Source organism: Muntiacus reevesi, chromosome 6, assembly GCF_963930625.1.
Source record: "Muntiacus reevesi chromosome 6, mMunRee1.1, whole genome shotgun sequence".
Taxonomy (NCBI): Eukaryota; Metazoa; Chordata; class Mammalia; order Artiodactyla; family Cervidae; genus Muntiacus; species Muntiacus reevesi.
Genome location: NC_089254.1, coordinates 94,880,793 through 94,897,911, shown reverse-complemented (window position 1 = coordinate 94,897,911; position 17,119 = coordinate 94,880,793). Strand labels below are relative to the sequence as shown.

The window sequence follows — 17,119 nt, the reverse complement described above, 5'->3', positions numbered from 1 at the left end:
CTTATTAAAGAGATGGAAATGCCAGACCACATTACCTGTATTCTGGGAAACCTATATACAGGTCAAGAAGCAACAGTTAGAACCAGACATGAAACAATGGATAGGTTCAAAACTGGGTAAAGAGTACATCAAGGCTATGTATTGTCATCCTGCTTATTTAACTTTTATGCAGAGTACACCATGCTAAATGCCAGGCTGGATGAAGTACAAACTGGAATTAAGATTTCCAGAAGAAATATCTGCAACCTCAGATACACACACAGATGATATCACCCTAATGGCAGAAAGTGAAGAGGAACTAAAGGGCCTCTTGATGAGGGTTGAAAGAGGAGAGTAAAAAAGTTCACTTAAAACTCAACATTCAAAACATGAAGATTATGGCATCCAGTCCCATCACTTCATGGTAAATAGAAGGGGAAAAAGTGAAAAAAGTGGCAGATTTTATTTTCTTGAGCCCCAAAATCACTGAGGACAGTTACTGCTGCCGCGAAATCAAGACACTTGCTCCTTAGAAGGAAAGCTATGATAAACCTATACAGTATTTTACAAACAGAGACATCGCTTTGCTGACAAAGGTCCATATAGTCAAACTATGGTTTTTCCAGTAGTCACATTCGAATGTGAAAGTTGGATCGTAAAGAAGGCTTAGTGCCAAAGAATTGTTGCTTTCAAGTTGTGGTGCTGGAAAAGACTCTTGAGAGTCCCCTGGTCTGCAAGGTATTAAACCAGTCAATCCTAAAGGAAATCAACCCTGAATATTCATTAGGAGGACTGATGCTGAAGCTCCAATACTTTGACTACCTGATGTGAAGAGCTGGCTCATTGGAAAAGACCCTGTTGCTGAGAAAGACTGAGTGCAGGAGGAGAAGGGGAATGAGAATGGTGATGAGATGGTTGAATAGCATCACTGACTCCTTGGACATGAGTTTGAGCAAACTCTGGGAGATAGTGACAGACAGGGAAACCTGGCATGCTGTAATCCATGGGGTTGCAAAGAGTCGGACACAATTTAGTGGCTGAACAACAACTACGTGCCAGTTTGTGCATTTGTTCTTAAATAATAATTTAATGCTCATAGAAAACACAACAGGAAAGGTCTTGACTGAAAAAAAAGGGAGATAGTGAAATGGAGATAAAAGTTCATGACCAGATAGCTTGTGTGAATATTTTCTTCTGGATGGTAACTAAGGATAGTGATGACAATAAGGTTCCTATATAAGGGCTAGCCTGCAGAATGCAGGAACAATGAAATATGAATGACAATTTTGAATATGCCCAAATACTACATATATAAGGATGGAAATGTCAATACATGAATATATCCTAAAAGCTAGAAATGCCAGATTAAGGATAAGACTTTATCATCCTCTAAACTCTTGCTACTCAGAGTTTGGCACATGGGCCATCAGTATTGGCATCACCTGGGAGCTTGCTTGAAAGATAAATCTGAAGCTTACTTACTGAGTCATAAGCTACATTTTTAACAAGTTCCCCTAGGTGATTCATAATTATATTAAAGTTTGAGAAATTATTGCTCTATAACATAGATTTTCAACATAGATTACTCAAACATAACTGGTGGGATTAGAGGTGGCATTACAACTCAAACATAATTGGTGGGATTAGAGGTGGCATTTCAACATAGATTAACTGGTGGGCTTCCCAGGTGGTTCAGTGGTAAAGAATCCACCTGCCAATGCAGGAGATGCAGGTTCAATCCCTGTGTTAGGAAGATCCCCTGGAGTAGGAAATGGCATCCCACTCCAGTATTCTTGCTTAGAAAATTCCCATGGGCAGAGGAACCTGGCAGACTACACACAGTCCATGGGGTCACAAAAGAGTTGGACATGATTGAGCACACATGCATTACAACTAGGATAGTAGAAATCAGGCATAAACCTATATCCTGTTGTGTCTATGAAGTCATCTACTGAGCTATTTACTGGTGAGAGTGTAAGGCTGGTGAAGCTTTTTTTCCTGAGTTTATTTAGGTAAAAGGGGGAGGGCACGGTTGTAAAAGACAATTCCAGAAAAATAGATTTGCAAACCCATGACTGTATGCTCCAGGAGACATTGGTGCCCAAGACTGATGGCAAGTTGTTAGAGAGCCATGAGGATTTACATCCTATTGAAGAGAGAATTCTGCTCTGTAGAGAACGGTAAATGTGTACTGAGACTATATGCGGCTGGCCTCTGCCACTGCCAGCACCTTTATAAAGCAGGAGACCTAGAGCAGAGGATAAGTGAACGTGCTGGTCCAGGAGCAGGACAGCACCAAAAGAGGCGGGTTGCCCAACTGCCTTGCGGTGACATTATGACCATAATGATAAAAGTCTGCTTTATACTCCCCCAGACTCAGGCCAAGATATAGTTTATAATTGTTACCAAAAAAAAAAAAAAAATTAGCCTGGGCAATGAGGGTGGCCAGCAGGGGCAGAAGCAGGGTTTGAATTCACCTCAGTTTCTAGGAGGTCCGTAAGAGTCTGCCAGAGATTCAGCCTTAGCCCACAGGAAGCCACCCCCGCTGTGGGGCAGGGAGAGAGACCCACCCTTGGAGGAGCCAACTTTTGAAGTAGCACCCTCTCAGGTGGGAGGAGAGGCTATGAGTCCCGCCACTGCGAGAGAGAAGTGGGGCTCCAACCATTCAAAAGCAAGCTCCCCTTTCTCCCACCTTCTACGAAGGCACTGTCTTTACAGAGAAAGGTTTGGGAGAACCTAAAAGGTTGGTGCAAACATAATTTGGTTTTGCATTGTTGAACTTTGCTGTTTGATATTGGAATACATTCTTAAATAAATGTGGTTATGTTATACATCATTTTAACACATATTTCTCGCTTCATTTTTTTTTTTTTGCTAGTGACTTATTACTAGCTGTTCATTTTACATTTATTTTAGACTAGAGAAATGATGTTAGACAAAAAGCAAATTTGAGCAATTTTCCTATTCGAGTTCAAAATGAGTTGTAAAGCACCAGAGATAACTCACAACAACAACGCATTTGACCCAGGAACTGCTAACAAACATGCAGTGCAGTGGTGGTTCAAGAAGTTTTGCAAGAGACAAGAGCCTTGAAGATGAGAAGTGCAGGGTCCAGCCATCGGAATTTGATAACGACCAATTGAGAGGATCAATGAAGCTGGTCCTCTTACAGCTACACAAGAAGTTGCCAAAGAACTCAACATCAATCATTCTGCAGTCATTCAACATTTGAAGCAAATTGGAGAGGTGAAAAATCTTGATAAATGGGTGCCTCATAAGCTGACAGAAAATCAAAAAGACTGTTGTTTTTGAAGTCATCTTCTCTTATTCTGCAGAACAACAATGAACCATTTCTCTATCGGATTGTGACGTGTGACAAAAAGTGGATCTTATACAACAAGCAGTGACAACCAGCTCAGTGGTTAGACCTACGCTCCATAGCACTTCTGAAAGCCAAATTTGCACCAAAAAAAGGTCATGGTCACTGTTTGATGGCCTGCTGCCCATCTGATCCATTACAGCTTTCTGAATCCTGGTGAACTCATTACATGTGAGAAATATGCTCAGCAAATTGATGAGATGCACTGAAAACGACAATGCAGGCAGTCAGCACTCATCAACAGAAAGGGCCCAATTCTCCATGACAATGCCCGACCGCGCACAGCACAACCAGTGCTTCAAAAGTTGAAGGAACTGGGATACAAAGTTTTGCCTCACCTGCCATATTCACCTAACTTCTCACCACCTGACTACCACTTCTTCAAGCATCTCGACTTTTTGCAAGGAAAATGCTTCCACAGCCAGCAGGAGGCAGAACATGCTTCCCAAGTCTTCACTGAATCCCAAACCATGGATTTTAACACTACAGGAATAAGCAAACTTAGTTCTCATTGGAAAAAATGTGTAGATTGTGATGGTTCCTATTTTGATTAGTAAAGATGTAGCTGGGCCTAGTCACAATGATTTAAAATTCACGGTCCAAAACTGCAATTACTTTTTCACGAACCTATGCCTCCTAGGGACAGTGAGCATGCTGAGCTGAGAGAAGGCACATAACCTCTTCACCTCCCTTGAGAAAATACCCTGGGGTGAGCCGTATGGACACTCATCACACACCTGCTCAGAAAATTCTATCAATGTACTTGCCTACACCTCTTCTTTCACACCTCCTTCCATGCCTACCACTACCCACCATTAGTTTAAAATTAAAATCAGTTTGTGCCTTCCTTCCCCTGGATATGGATGTGGAAATTAACTTATGAGAAGTCAGAGCACAGCATAGAGTGGTGTTTTAACCATGGAATGGGGTAGGAGTCTCAGTTAAACTGACAGGGGTATTAATTTTTACTATACTATTTACCTTTTTTTGTGGGGCTTCCCACATGGCTCAGTGATTAAAAAACAAAAAAACAAAAAAACAACCACCTGCCAATGCAGGAGACATGAGTTCAATCCCAGGGCTGGGAATTCTCCAGGCCAGAATACTGGAGCCTTTCCCTTCTCCAGGGTAATCTTCCCAACCCAGATATCGAACCCAGGTCTCCCACATTGCAGGTGGATTCTTTACCAGCTGAGCCACAAAGAAAGACCTTATGTGTGGCTATATTACTTTAAACTGAATTATTGAAGATACTGCCAGTCACCCTCATTTGAGATTCCTTTATCTTCCTCAAATCAGTATCTCAGGAGAGCACAGTTAGAAATTAAAAGGGTGGGAAGGAAAAATATCCTTAGATTATCAGTTGTTCATTACATATTCAAAAGGCGAATGGTAACTCAATTATTCTGGATCAGTTGTTAGCCCATTTGGACGAAAATGTCCTTCAGCAACAAAATGGCTCCAATGGGTTGAGTTTGGCTGAAGAGCTCTGAAATGCCAGAAGCCCTGATTTGGGGATGTGAACAAGACAACTTTGCAGAGACTTTTTCACTCTATTGCACTTCCTTGGCATTCACTTGTATTTCATCATTCAAAATGGATAAAAATTTCAGCATACTCCAAAACTTCCTCAAGTCCTTGGAGGAGCAAATCAAAATCACTACCCTATGTGTCCAGTAGCAGGCTGAGAGGTATCAGAATGATTCAGAGTCATTGAATCTGCCTTGGATCATTTTCCAAATCTTCTACCCTTAATTATACTTGTCTTCTCTTTGATTTCATGACAGTCCATGGAGGAACAGCTAAATTGTTCTAGAATGAAAGGTAAAGAGGGACAGTCCTGAGTCACAGTCAATTCATTTTCTTAACTGAAATAATCACTGCTTCTTGCAACATCACTTGGATTGAAATGTGGAGGATTTGATTTGTTCTTGAGGGTTACTGAAAAAGCTAAACCATGAGATATCAGAGAGAATTATTCCTGTCATTGTAAAAGCAAAGTCAGATAAACTGGGCAGTTATCTGCTTCATTATTTGTCCACTGTCGATCACAATAGCTGAAACAGAAATTAATGACAGAATAGTTGACTTAGGTGTGCTATATAATGTCTGAATGTATCTGTGATGAGCATATGTTATTTTTCCAATTTTTATACACAGTGGATCAATTTGCTGCCAAAAGTCTACAGAGCAACCATTTCACCAGCTTACAAGCCATTCTACCATGGGAGAGGAAAAGAGAGGGAGAGAGATGTTTTTCTCAAGGAATACTGTCTTGTATATATGCAAATAAATAAATGTCTTCATTCTGCAAGGCCCCACTGAAAAATGTAAAGTGTTCATTATGCTTCCATGATACAATGTATTGGTAAGTATCCAGCTATATAGGTTTTTTCCCACTATTTTTCAAGTATTTTACATCCACCTAGAGTTTTGCACCATGCATATAAACTAGAGTAAGAGCAATCAAAATATAATATAATGTCCACTCCAAAATGAACCAATTGGCCGTTGTAAACTGCTTCCACTCTAAAAAAAAAAAAAAAAAAAAGTGTAGCCACTTACAGGGCAATAACCAATCATTGGCCTCCAAGAAAGGAGAAAACCAGAATGCACTATGTAATGTAAACATTCCTAATGACTTAAGACTCTAATTAAACCTATTTTGTGAATTCTAGTATTTTAATTATTTGAATGTTAATTCTTCAAATGACAAATACTTAAATTTCATAGTTTTATTTTAAAAATTATCTGTAATGACAGGAATATGAGGGTGCAAATAGTGAAATAAGGGAAAGTCTTTTAGAGGTTTTTAAAGATTCAATTAAACAGTCATATTTAAACCTTTCCCCTCCTTTTTCCTTTTTTTCTTTTTGCTGGAAAAGCATTAGTTAAACCACTTTGCAATGGTAGAAGACTACAGTTTTTAAAGTGCTTTATATACTAAATGTCTAATATTTTAAATCTGCCTAGAAACAAACATCTATATGTCATATTTTAAACAAAGAAATAAGAAATAAGCTAGTTTTTTTTTTTTAATCATAGATCTACCCATAAGAGAATATAATGAATAGAAGCAGGTGGAAGGAAGGGTGAGTGGCTCCCAACAATATACAGAAAGACAAGGTAAATCTTGCAAGTCAATTCACTGTAAATCAATAAACTGATTTACAGATAGACAGACAGATAGGGCTGAACAAGTATCAACATAAGTCATTTCACAATCCTTGTGAAAAGATTAATCTGATACTGACACCTGAAAACCTCATTATAAAATTGACCTATGGCATGTATTTTGGGACAGCTCTAAGAGAAGGATCCAGCATAGATATTTGGAATCAATAAGATTCCTAAATTGGACTGGGTACATACTACGTATAGGTAGGGCCAATGTCTCCTGAAAAACACAATGCATGCTTTCAGAGGTTCCACAAATGGTTTCAAAAGGCGTATAGACATTAAATACCATCAACTCCCATAGCAAAAGTTATTTCCTCTTTAATCAATATGATTATGTCAAGAAACAAGTCTTATTTTAGTGCCACTGTATCATCAAAAACTCTCTGGCATGTGGTAAACTACTTTAGCAAACAAGAAAACAAACAAAACAACAACAAAAACTCATAAGCAGACTTCTATTTAACAGGTATCCAAATAAACTTCTACTTCCTGAGTTGCAAGTCACAAACTGACTTTTAGGTCATGGTATTTCACCAAAGGTGTTCCAAGCAGTCCTGCTCTGCTTGGACATGAAATAGCCTTTAGGGAGCTTCAACATACACACGACTCTAAAATTGACTGACAAAAGGAGTGTTCTGTTTCTTCTTGAACTTATACTTCTGTGGTCAAGATCTCTATCACATGAGATAGTGTTTCATCACAGCTGATGATGCAAGTACATTCAAGGGACATTTAAATTTTGTTGAGCTTTCTTTTCTTTCACATCTCTATCTTCAACCAGTCCTGATGTCACATAAGGCAAATACCCAGCATAATGCTAAGGCAGATTTTCTGTCAACTGGATACAACAATGATCTGTTACCTGACCAAACAGACTGATCCCCTGCCACTTTATATTTAATAATTAAGATCAAATAACAATAATAAATACTTTAAAAGAAGCTAATAAATAACTTGCAGAGAACATGACCTCGATAACATTAAAGTACCTTTCTGGTCAGCTTCCTTAAGTGCATCAGTGTTTCCAAAATTTCCCCTTAAGAAACCATGGCCGATTAGATCCCACCCTCAGGGCCTCCACGTGGCGGCCAAGGCCACACTTACAGAAGCCCAGTACTCTAGCCCATGCTACCCCTTTCCCTGAGTGGCATCGCCTGCCTCCTTCACACTGGAGTCTCTACGAGTGCTAGGCTCATCTTCTTCAGGAAGTCTGCTTCACTTGTCGTATGCAGTGTTCAGTTTTCTCTCACCCTAGTCCAATAGCACCTTCCACGTGCTTCTAAATTATAACATATAACACACCATGGGCATATTTTTTTGCATGTCAGTTTCCCAGAAAAACACCCTCCCCTCAATGCAAGGTTATAGAGAACAGGACTCTGTTATCAACCATCTGTGGATCTCCAGACACAAAACCTACCAAGGTGTTATACTCTGGGAGCGATGTAATACCTCTATATTGAATGAATGCATTAGTGCATGACCTCAGAGTTGTTGCAAATTTCTGCACTAGGGGAAAATCAGAAAAATCCTCTCATCATCTCTTATATATGGTAGAGGGTGGAGGAAATGTCTGGTATATAAATTAAAAAATGTGACTGAATGAATCTCTAAGTGGTGTTCATGAGGAATCCAAAATGAGATGAAGTCCCAGTTTCTTATGTTTTAAAAATCCTTATTATTAAATACCTGCTACTTTAAATTTTTAGCTGAGAATGCTGTACTACTTACTTATTTATACTACAGTCTAGCATTTTTCATTTAAATAAGACCCTCTATCATTTTCCCTTATTTTGTTAGTAGCTGTCATGTATAAAATAACCACAAATAAAAGGAGGTGGAATATAAATGTTCAGAGACAACGCAGCATGACAAGAGGAGGTGAGAAAGGACCAGCACAGCGCTGGCCGGTTCCCCAGAGGACGAGGAACATGGGGCAAGTCACATCAGGAACCTCGTGGCTGTTCAATCCAGGTACACACACATATGCCAGTGTATGTACACTGTTCTTCTCTTGGAGGTGTAATCTTTCAGAATCTTTTGATTCGCTATGTTGTGCAGGCCTCTGCTGCTGTAACTTAAAATACCACACTTTTTTTTTTTGCTTCATGAAGCTAAGGCTAAGTTCCTGCCTGAAATCCTTCCTCAGCTTCTAAACTCTCCTACCACAAAGAAATTTAATTTCAGCAAGGGAAAGCCAGAGAGGAAGTTTCCCAGGTGGGAAAGCAAATGAGAAGGGGAAGAGGAGAAGGACATATTTTGACAGAATCAGAGCACCAAAGGATTCTGGGACCAAAGCAGAGCACCAAAGGATTCTGGGACCAAATCAGAGCACCAAAGGATTCTGGGACCAAATCAGAGCACCAAAGGATTCTGGGACCAAATCAGAGCACCAAAGGATTCTGGGACCAGTGTCACTGAAACACTTTATGCTCAGGTGTGTGAATACGCTGGGACCCTGAAAACCTAGGATCTGGGTTCCCGGTCAGCCTCGGTTCAGGTTAGCTGGGTAATTAAGCACATGTCATTTCCTATTCTGTGACTTGGTTTAATTACCTATAAAGTGAGGAATTTGTCTTTTCCAGGGTTGATCTTCTGTGACTCAGGGAATTTCTATAAATTATTATTTCATGCTTTAATTTGCATCAACTCTAGTAAATGAGAACCACTGACTCATTCAAGGTATATTAATTTGCTTGGAGTCTGCTAGGTCAACAAAAATAATGTGGTTGAAAAATAGAACTGGTATGTTCCTTCTTCATGCCAATTCAACAAACATCAGAGACAAGAAAAAGCTTTGCTTCAGAGCGAAACAACATGTTCTAACTGGTGCACAATGTACAATATACATCACAGGGAAAGCACTGCCAAGCAGGGAAAAGCAAAACTTTAATTTTTTCCACTTGGAATTAAAAGTGTTTTTCATTTCATTTTATGCCTACAGCTTTAGAGTTTCAACCAGGTGCCGTAAAGCTGATGAAAGAGAGCTTCGAGTGTTCGATGACACTATCATCTCCCTGGGCTCTACTGCAGAACGGTGAATTCAGAGTGGTGCCCTCTAGTGGAGAAACACTCTGGTTGCAAGTTCCTTTTCCTGGGAGAAGAATCAGATCTACAAGTATTTGGGATTTTCCTGTGATGGGGGCACCATTTCAAGTGATTTATGTCTTTATTCTTATCTGTGATACTGCATAAACAGCACACAAGACTTGGCTAAAGAGTCCCAAGTCTAAGTCCTGGGTTGCCCATCACGTAACTATGTAAATTTGGGAGTTAATTTCTGAAAGTCCCAGAGTTTCCATCAATTATGTGAGTGTTACCTTCCAAGATGGGTTGTGGTATTAATTAAATGAAGTAATACATCCACATGTGCTTTTTAAAATGTAAAGTATCCATTTTTATTATAAATAAAGTTAAAAATAATACTGAGACCTTTCAATGATTAAATCAATATTAATAAAGTACATCTCTGAATACTAGGTAAATCAGCATATATTTGAATTGTTTTTAAGTTTTTTTTATATTTATCATCTTTGTCAATCTCCTCTCATACTTATCCAGCATCTTCTCTGAACTCATAATTGCATTATTCAAGTAAAAAAAAAACTTTCATGAAATTTAAATAATTTACTTAAGAATTATCTCAAATCAACTGAAGAGTTAATAAGAGATCTGCCAAACTCCTGGACTTAAATAAACACAAAAATTACAACAGTTAACAAAATCAAATAATTTAATTAAAAATGTCACCTATAGAAATCCCAGGCTTCCCTTGTGGCTCAGCTGGTAAAGAATCCACCTGCAATGCGGGAGACCTGGATTTGATCCCTGGGTTGGGAAGATCCCCTGGAGAAGGGAAAGGCTACCCACTCCAGTATTCTGACCTGGAGACTTCCATGAACTGTATAGTCCATGGGCTCGCAGAGTCGGACATGACTGAGTGACTTTCACTTTCACTTCACAGAAATCCCACTTTAAATAAACATATAGAGAGTAAAAGTATGATAGAAATATGACACTTTAACATTTGTCCAATTGAAGATGAAATTCCTTCTCAACAAGCTACTTCTGTACTGCAGAAGCACCTAAAATGTATGACTGATTATCTATGGATGGTGAGATTATCTATCATTTTCTCCTTCTTTTTATTCTTGTATATGTTAACAACATATCACCAAAATTATCTTTATTAGGGGTAAAGCATTATCTTAAATGAATTCAAAGTAACAGGTAATTCTGTGGGATGTGGAAACTGACATCAATGTTTATCATTTACCTACCTAAGATGGTAGGACTCCCTTCCTCTCTCCCTGGTACTGTCTCCAGGTAGCACACATGTACCTTGCTCCATGCAGACAGTGGCAGACTATATACTCGCAAAGCATTCCTCCTGTTTTCCCAGATGTCTTTATGTATCATCCCAGTCCACACACTCTATCTGTCCTTCCTCCTGCTCTCCATTACATGTTTTTAAGACTAAGAAATTTTAAAATTAAAAGCACAGTCAGTAATTAAGTAATATAACACTTTTCTGTCTGAAACTAATCAATTAAAATTCTACTATAACCAAGCAAAGTAATTGATCTTTCTAGGTCTGCCTCTATGGTAGTACTATAGAATCAGAGAGAGAAGCCATGTTCAGGATTAGCCAGGAAGACAGATGGAGAGGGAATGCCCAGGAGCAGGGCAGTGACACTGAAAGTGGGAAGGCGGGGTTTAACTGGGGCAGATTTTGAGAGACTGAATCAGGTGGCAGAAGCAAAGTACAATGTGGGAAGGAGAGGGAGGAATTAGTGTTCAGCCCAGCCTCTCCAAGCACACTGTGTCCTCATGTGTAGGTTCTGAGGCCAACTTAAACCTCCGGGAAACCCTAGACTACAGAACTGCTATGTTCTGAGCCACGGGAAAGTTCCAGCTTCCCAAAGACACTGGATTGTCTTCCTGAAACCCCTATCAGCCAAATCACAGTTCTTAGTTCACTTTTCTCAGAACACCATGAACTTTCCGTCACAGGACTTACTACAATTTAAGCATAAATTTTATTTAGTGAGTGGTGAACCTTATAAGCAATGGGATTCTGATAGAAGGGTTAAAATGGTCCCAGTTTATAGATGATCACCAAACTCAGAAGGACTCTGTGGACAGGCCCCCAAAACTGCTAGCGTGGTTAGCATTTCCAAACCTCTCCTAAAATCAGTCCTGGATCGGACAAGTATGCGTAAAATCTCACAGGTCTCAGTTATTATCATTCGGGTTCAGAATTACTGTAAATCATCTCATCAATCTCTTTAACTTTTATAATAGATTTTATAATTAGTGCCCTAAACCACAAGAAACAAAATAGAGCATAAGAGAGAAGACATATTTCTCCTTATTAAATACCTTTGATTATGGATCTAGAGCAACCCCATAATCAAAAATAACGAAATTACTTGTAGGAGTGGACCTGAACTGCTCAGTCAACATCAGTCTGTCTGCTCTGCATGATCTGTGAACTGGAAACTAATTATGTAACTATAAATGGGCCCACGTTAACCCTTAATCCTCACAGCATTTACCAACTAATCTATTCAGCACACAATCTCACTCACCATGAGGACCATAAAGCAACTGTCCTAAAACTGGACGCATCTTCTCAATTTGCTCTTCCTCCTCAAACATCTGAATGTCCCTTGGATGGCCCATCTGAGTTCAGCTTCCAGCAATCAAAACAGTAGCTAGATAGAACCCTCCCAACCAACCACTACAATATTGTAAAGTAATTAGCCTCCAACTAATAAAAATAAATGAAAAAAAATAATAAAGTAAAAAAAAACAGAGGTGATTGTTTAAAAAAATCAGTTAATCTCTCAGGAGCCTAGAAAATAGGATTTCTCTCTAAATATATCAAAATGAATTTCTGACTTCTGCTAATCCATCACCAAAGCCTTAACAGGGCTCCTACCAGAACTGTGTGCACAGGCTGTGAGGAATTGCTCCTTTGGTCTAATACCTTGACCAGCCCTCTTCTGTTTTCCAATGACTTTTCTTCTTGTGAAGTATTTTTGGTCCTAGAAACCAAAGCAGGTTATGCTCCTTCTCTTAGAAGAGAATTTAAGTCAAGAATGCCTTTAAAAATAACCCCATATGAGTGAAAACATACTGTACTGTGAAGCCAAAAAAAACAAAAAACAAATGAACAAATCTAACAAAACAGAAATAGATCCACAGATACATAGAACAAACTGGTGGTTGCCAGAAGGGGTGGAGGCAACGGACAGAGTAGGTGAATGGATTAAGAGGTTCAAATTACTAGATACAAAATAAACAAGTCACAGGGTTGTAACATACAGCACAGGGAATATACTCAATATGATGTGTATGGTATAAGAAAATCAAATCACTATGTTGTTACACCTGAAACTAATATAATATTGTAAGTCAACTATACTTTGATGACATAAACAAAATAAGATAAAAACACTATGTATGATATTATAATGGTGGATACATGTCCTTACACATTTGTCCAAGTCCTCATGACACTAAGAGTGAACCTTTAAGCAAATGATGGTCCTTGAGTGATTACGACCTGTCAGAGTGGGTTCACCAGTTGTAACAAATGTACCACTCTGATGAGGGATGTTGATAATGGGGGAAGTTGTACATGTGAGGGGCAGGGAGTATATAGAAACCTTCTATACCTCTCTCTAAATTTCCCTGTAAATCTAAAAGTACTCTTTAAAAAAAAAGCAAATCTTAAAAAAGAAAGAAACATTTACCCCAGAGGAGTTTCCTTACCCAAAACGTTTATCATGGAGCATTGGTTTTTGTTCCACTGTCATCATTATCAACAGAGCACACGAGGGTAGGAAAAGTGAGCTCTGAGAGTCTCCCTGAAGGGGTGAGGAGCCCCTGTAGACAACCCTTTGTTTACTCTGCCTCACTTTATAGGGAAGCTTAACCACCTGTTCTTTGAAAGGGTTTCCCCACAGGCACTTTTATCCCCCTCCCACTGTTCATCCTCATTCCCACTGTTAAGTACTAAAGAGATCGATACCATTAAGTAGGTCATGAGGTTGAAACCCTATGATGAACAAGTTTCTTTATGAAGATAATCCCCATTTCACTAAAAGCTTTACATACTGGGGAAACGAAAACAAAAACTACCCTTGTCATGACTCACCAAAAAAACCAGACTAAAAGGTGTTTGTAGTACACTCTATGGATTTTAGGGTCTGTTCACTCACAATGATCTTGCTTTCTTTGGGACATTCCCCTGAGAGTATCTTTTTTCTTTTATTCCCCATAATGATGACAGCGTCACAGTGCTGTGATGTGGCTGTAACTGATTGGCCAGAAGTTGGCATCTGAAGGAAGCTGGACCAAGTAAGTGTGCACCTTCAGAAATCTGGGCGGAGTTCTGAGATGTCCAGTCAGTTCCTGGGTTGTGATAGATAATGGTTGGAGTGGAAACATTGTAGTGTCCACAATCCAGAAGGAAGGCCTCCAAGCTTCTACTGCAGAAACCCATTAACTATCCCTAGTTCCCAGTCATCTCAAAGCACAGGTCTTCATTTTTTCCCAGCCCCTGTGAGATACCACAAAATTCTTTTTTCTATAAGCTAGCAACCTCACTTCATTTCTATAATAAACAATGACTTATTAAATGCCTCTTTTGCTAAAAACTCATTTGAGTGGCACAAAGTGAAGCAAATTATTTGTACCTGGTCTTATTTCTGACACAGGTAACCATCATTGCCTGTGCTGCTGGAGAGGGTATGACTATTCAACTCTCCCCACACTTCCCTACGAAGCAACACTTTGTGTCCAGTCAGTGTCTGCTCTGATCTTGCAATTATGCTCTTGTTTGGATTGGCAAAGCAAGCTATATAGGACTTCTTTCTCTATCTCTACAAATTTGCTGACTTTATCCTGAAAGATTATAACTCACCATGTGATTATAGAAGCGAATTCTGGGAAACTATGTAGAAGGATCCTGGATGTGAATGACAACTCACCAATCAATTCACTGTCTTTCTCAGACCTGTGTGTGTGCGTTTGGGTTGCTCAGTCACGTCCGAATTTTTGTGACCCCAGGGACTGTAGCTTGCCAGGCTCCTCTGTCCATGAATTCTCCAGGCAAGAATACTGGAGTGGGCAGCCATTCCCTTCTCCAGGGGATCTTCCTGACCCAGGAATTGAACCCAGGTTTCCTTCATTGCAGGCAGATTCTTTACCATCTGAGCCACCAGACCTGCATTGCTATAATTTAGCAAATGGCAGCTACAGTTAACTTGACAAATAGGTGGCCACCAGCCTGGTACTTGTGTAACTTTTTATGCTTTTCTTTCTTCTTATTTTTCATAAACCCCTTGGCACCTCATGCATAAAAGAAAGGATAAAAGAATGAATAAAGGTATAGACAAATAAATGAGATTCCCATATGAGGTCCAAAGGTTGAATAATGTTATTCTCCTCTGTGAAACCCAGCAGAAGAAACACGCATAAATATGCATACATATACACACATACAAATATGTTTCTTACTATTCAGTATCATATGTTAGGTTTAAATTTGTGCAAAATGTATATAATAGATGCATATATATCATAGGAAATACAGATGTACATATGTAGGTATATACACATATAGATGTATATATAAAGTAAAGTAAAGTGAAGTTGCTCAGTCGTGTCTGACTCTTTGCGACCCCATGGGCTGTAGCCTACCAGGATCCTCAGTCCATGGGATTTTCCAGGCAAGAATACTGGAGTGGGCAGCCATTTCCTTCTCCAGGAGATCTTCCCAAACCAGGGATCGAACCTGGGTCTCCCGCATTGTAGGCAGACACTTTACCGTCTGAGCTACCAGGGAAGCCCATTTGTGTGTGTGTGTGTGACAGAGTCACTCTGCCTTGTCTGACTCTATGACCCCCTTGGACTGCAGCTCCTCAGGCTTCTCTGTCCATGGAATTCTTCAGGCAAGAACACTGGAGTGGGTTGCCATAGCCTTCGCCAGGGGATCTTCCCAACCCAGAGATGGAACCTAGAACCCCTGCATTGTGGGCAGATTCTTTACCATCTGAACCACCAGGGAATCCCATAAATGTACATATATGCATGTAAATATATATGTATATATCATAGGAAATATGCATAAGAAAGCAAATATTTTTATCCCTCATGCATGTCCTTAGAAGGGACTAATCAGGAACACTTAAAAATGAAGGCAAAAACCACATGATTCAAAAAGGAGATAAATTAAACTCATGAGCTGGTCTGTATTCTGCCCATTTAAAATAATTTAACATGAGTTTCAAAGTGATATTGTAACCAGGTTCACTTCACTGAACCTATTTGCATATTCATCTGAATGCAAAGCACAAGATTAAAGTGAATTGCTGTTTAGCTTTCTTCTCTGGAGTTCTCCACAGGATCCACCTCTTGCTGACAGGCACACCAAAGCCCCTAGGGAAGCATTTACAAAATGGGTTTACAAATTTGTTTATTTGCAATACCCTCCTTGCCAAAATAAAAACGATCACCGGGATCCTGCAACTGAAGCAACTCCTGCCATTTAATCAGCTTCTCCTGCTCATCCTTCACTCCATCCCTATTCTGTACAGTTTTAGTTCGAGCTTATCATTATCCTATTTGACATTTTAAAAGTTATTCCACACGTGTAGCAAGATATCGAATATTCATTAGGTACCTCTTACACACTTAGTTTTATGTTAGGCTCTGGGTAGGCTCAGAAAAAGTTTTAATGCATTGTTTTCTTATCAATAGAATAAAGCATACACATATTAACATTTCAAATAATATAAAAGGATATTAATTTGACTCCGTTCACCCCATTTTCAATACCTCGTCTGAGTTTTAGCCACTTTTAACTATTTCTCCTGAATCCTCCCAGAAAGTACATGTTTGTTTATATGTGTAAGGCTGAGGATGTATAGGACACCCTCTGATGTATACATATCGCTCTCTATTAATTTAATCTTCAAAATAGCACATAACACTGATTTTTAATAAAACAAGTGTCTGACAATACATTCGCTAACTCACCAGCCCTGATATGCTTTTCCCATTAATCCATCCTAGGGTTAGTCGCTCAGTCGTGTGCAACCCCATGGACTGTAACTCGCCAGGCTCCTCTGTCCATGGGACTTTCCAGGCAAGAATACTGGAGTGGGTAGCCATTCCCTTCTCCAGGGGATTGTCCCAAACCAGGAATCAAACCCAGGTCTCCTGCACTGCAAGCAGATTCCTTACTGTCTGAACCATGAGGGAATCCGTTCTAGCTTGGATATTTAACTCTATGTATGGCTTAGCACTTCAACTTCTATTGCATTAAACAACATTTGGTCACGTTCCAATTGAAACATACTGAATGAACTTATTTCTGAAACATTAGGCCCATCTTGAAAAGGATTACTCTATAGCTTGTCTATTTTAGAATTCTACTATATTTTACTGGTGTTTTTTAAGGAAAGGCAATTGATAGCATTAGGACAGGCTTAACCAAGGATTTTAACATTGGATCTGAAATGCTGTGAGAAATATTTTTAAAATCCCGTTTATATATCATATGTTCCT

The 17,119-nt window shown here is 39.3% G+C and overlaps 1 non-coding gene across 1 annotated transcript; it reads right to left on the bottom strand.

Annotated features, from left to right (window-relative positions):
• Positions 1-15,323: 15,323 nt before the first annotated feature.
• TRNAC-ACA (transfer RNA cysteine (anticodon ACA)) lies at positions 15,324-15,395 on the bottom strand. The gene has a single exon. It is a non-coding gene; the product is annotated as a tRNA-Cys (tRNA).
• Positions 15,396-17,119: the final 1,724 nt, after the last annotated feature.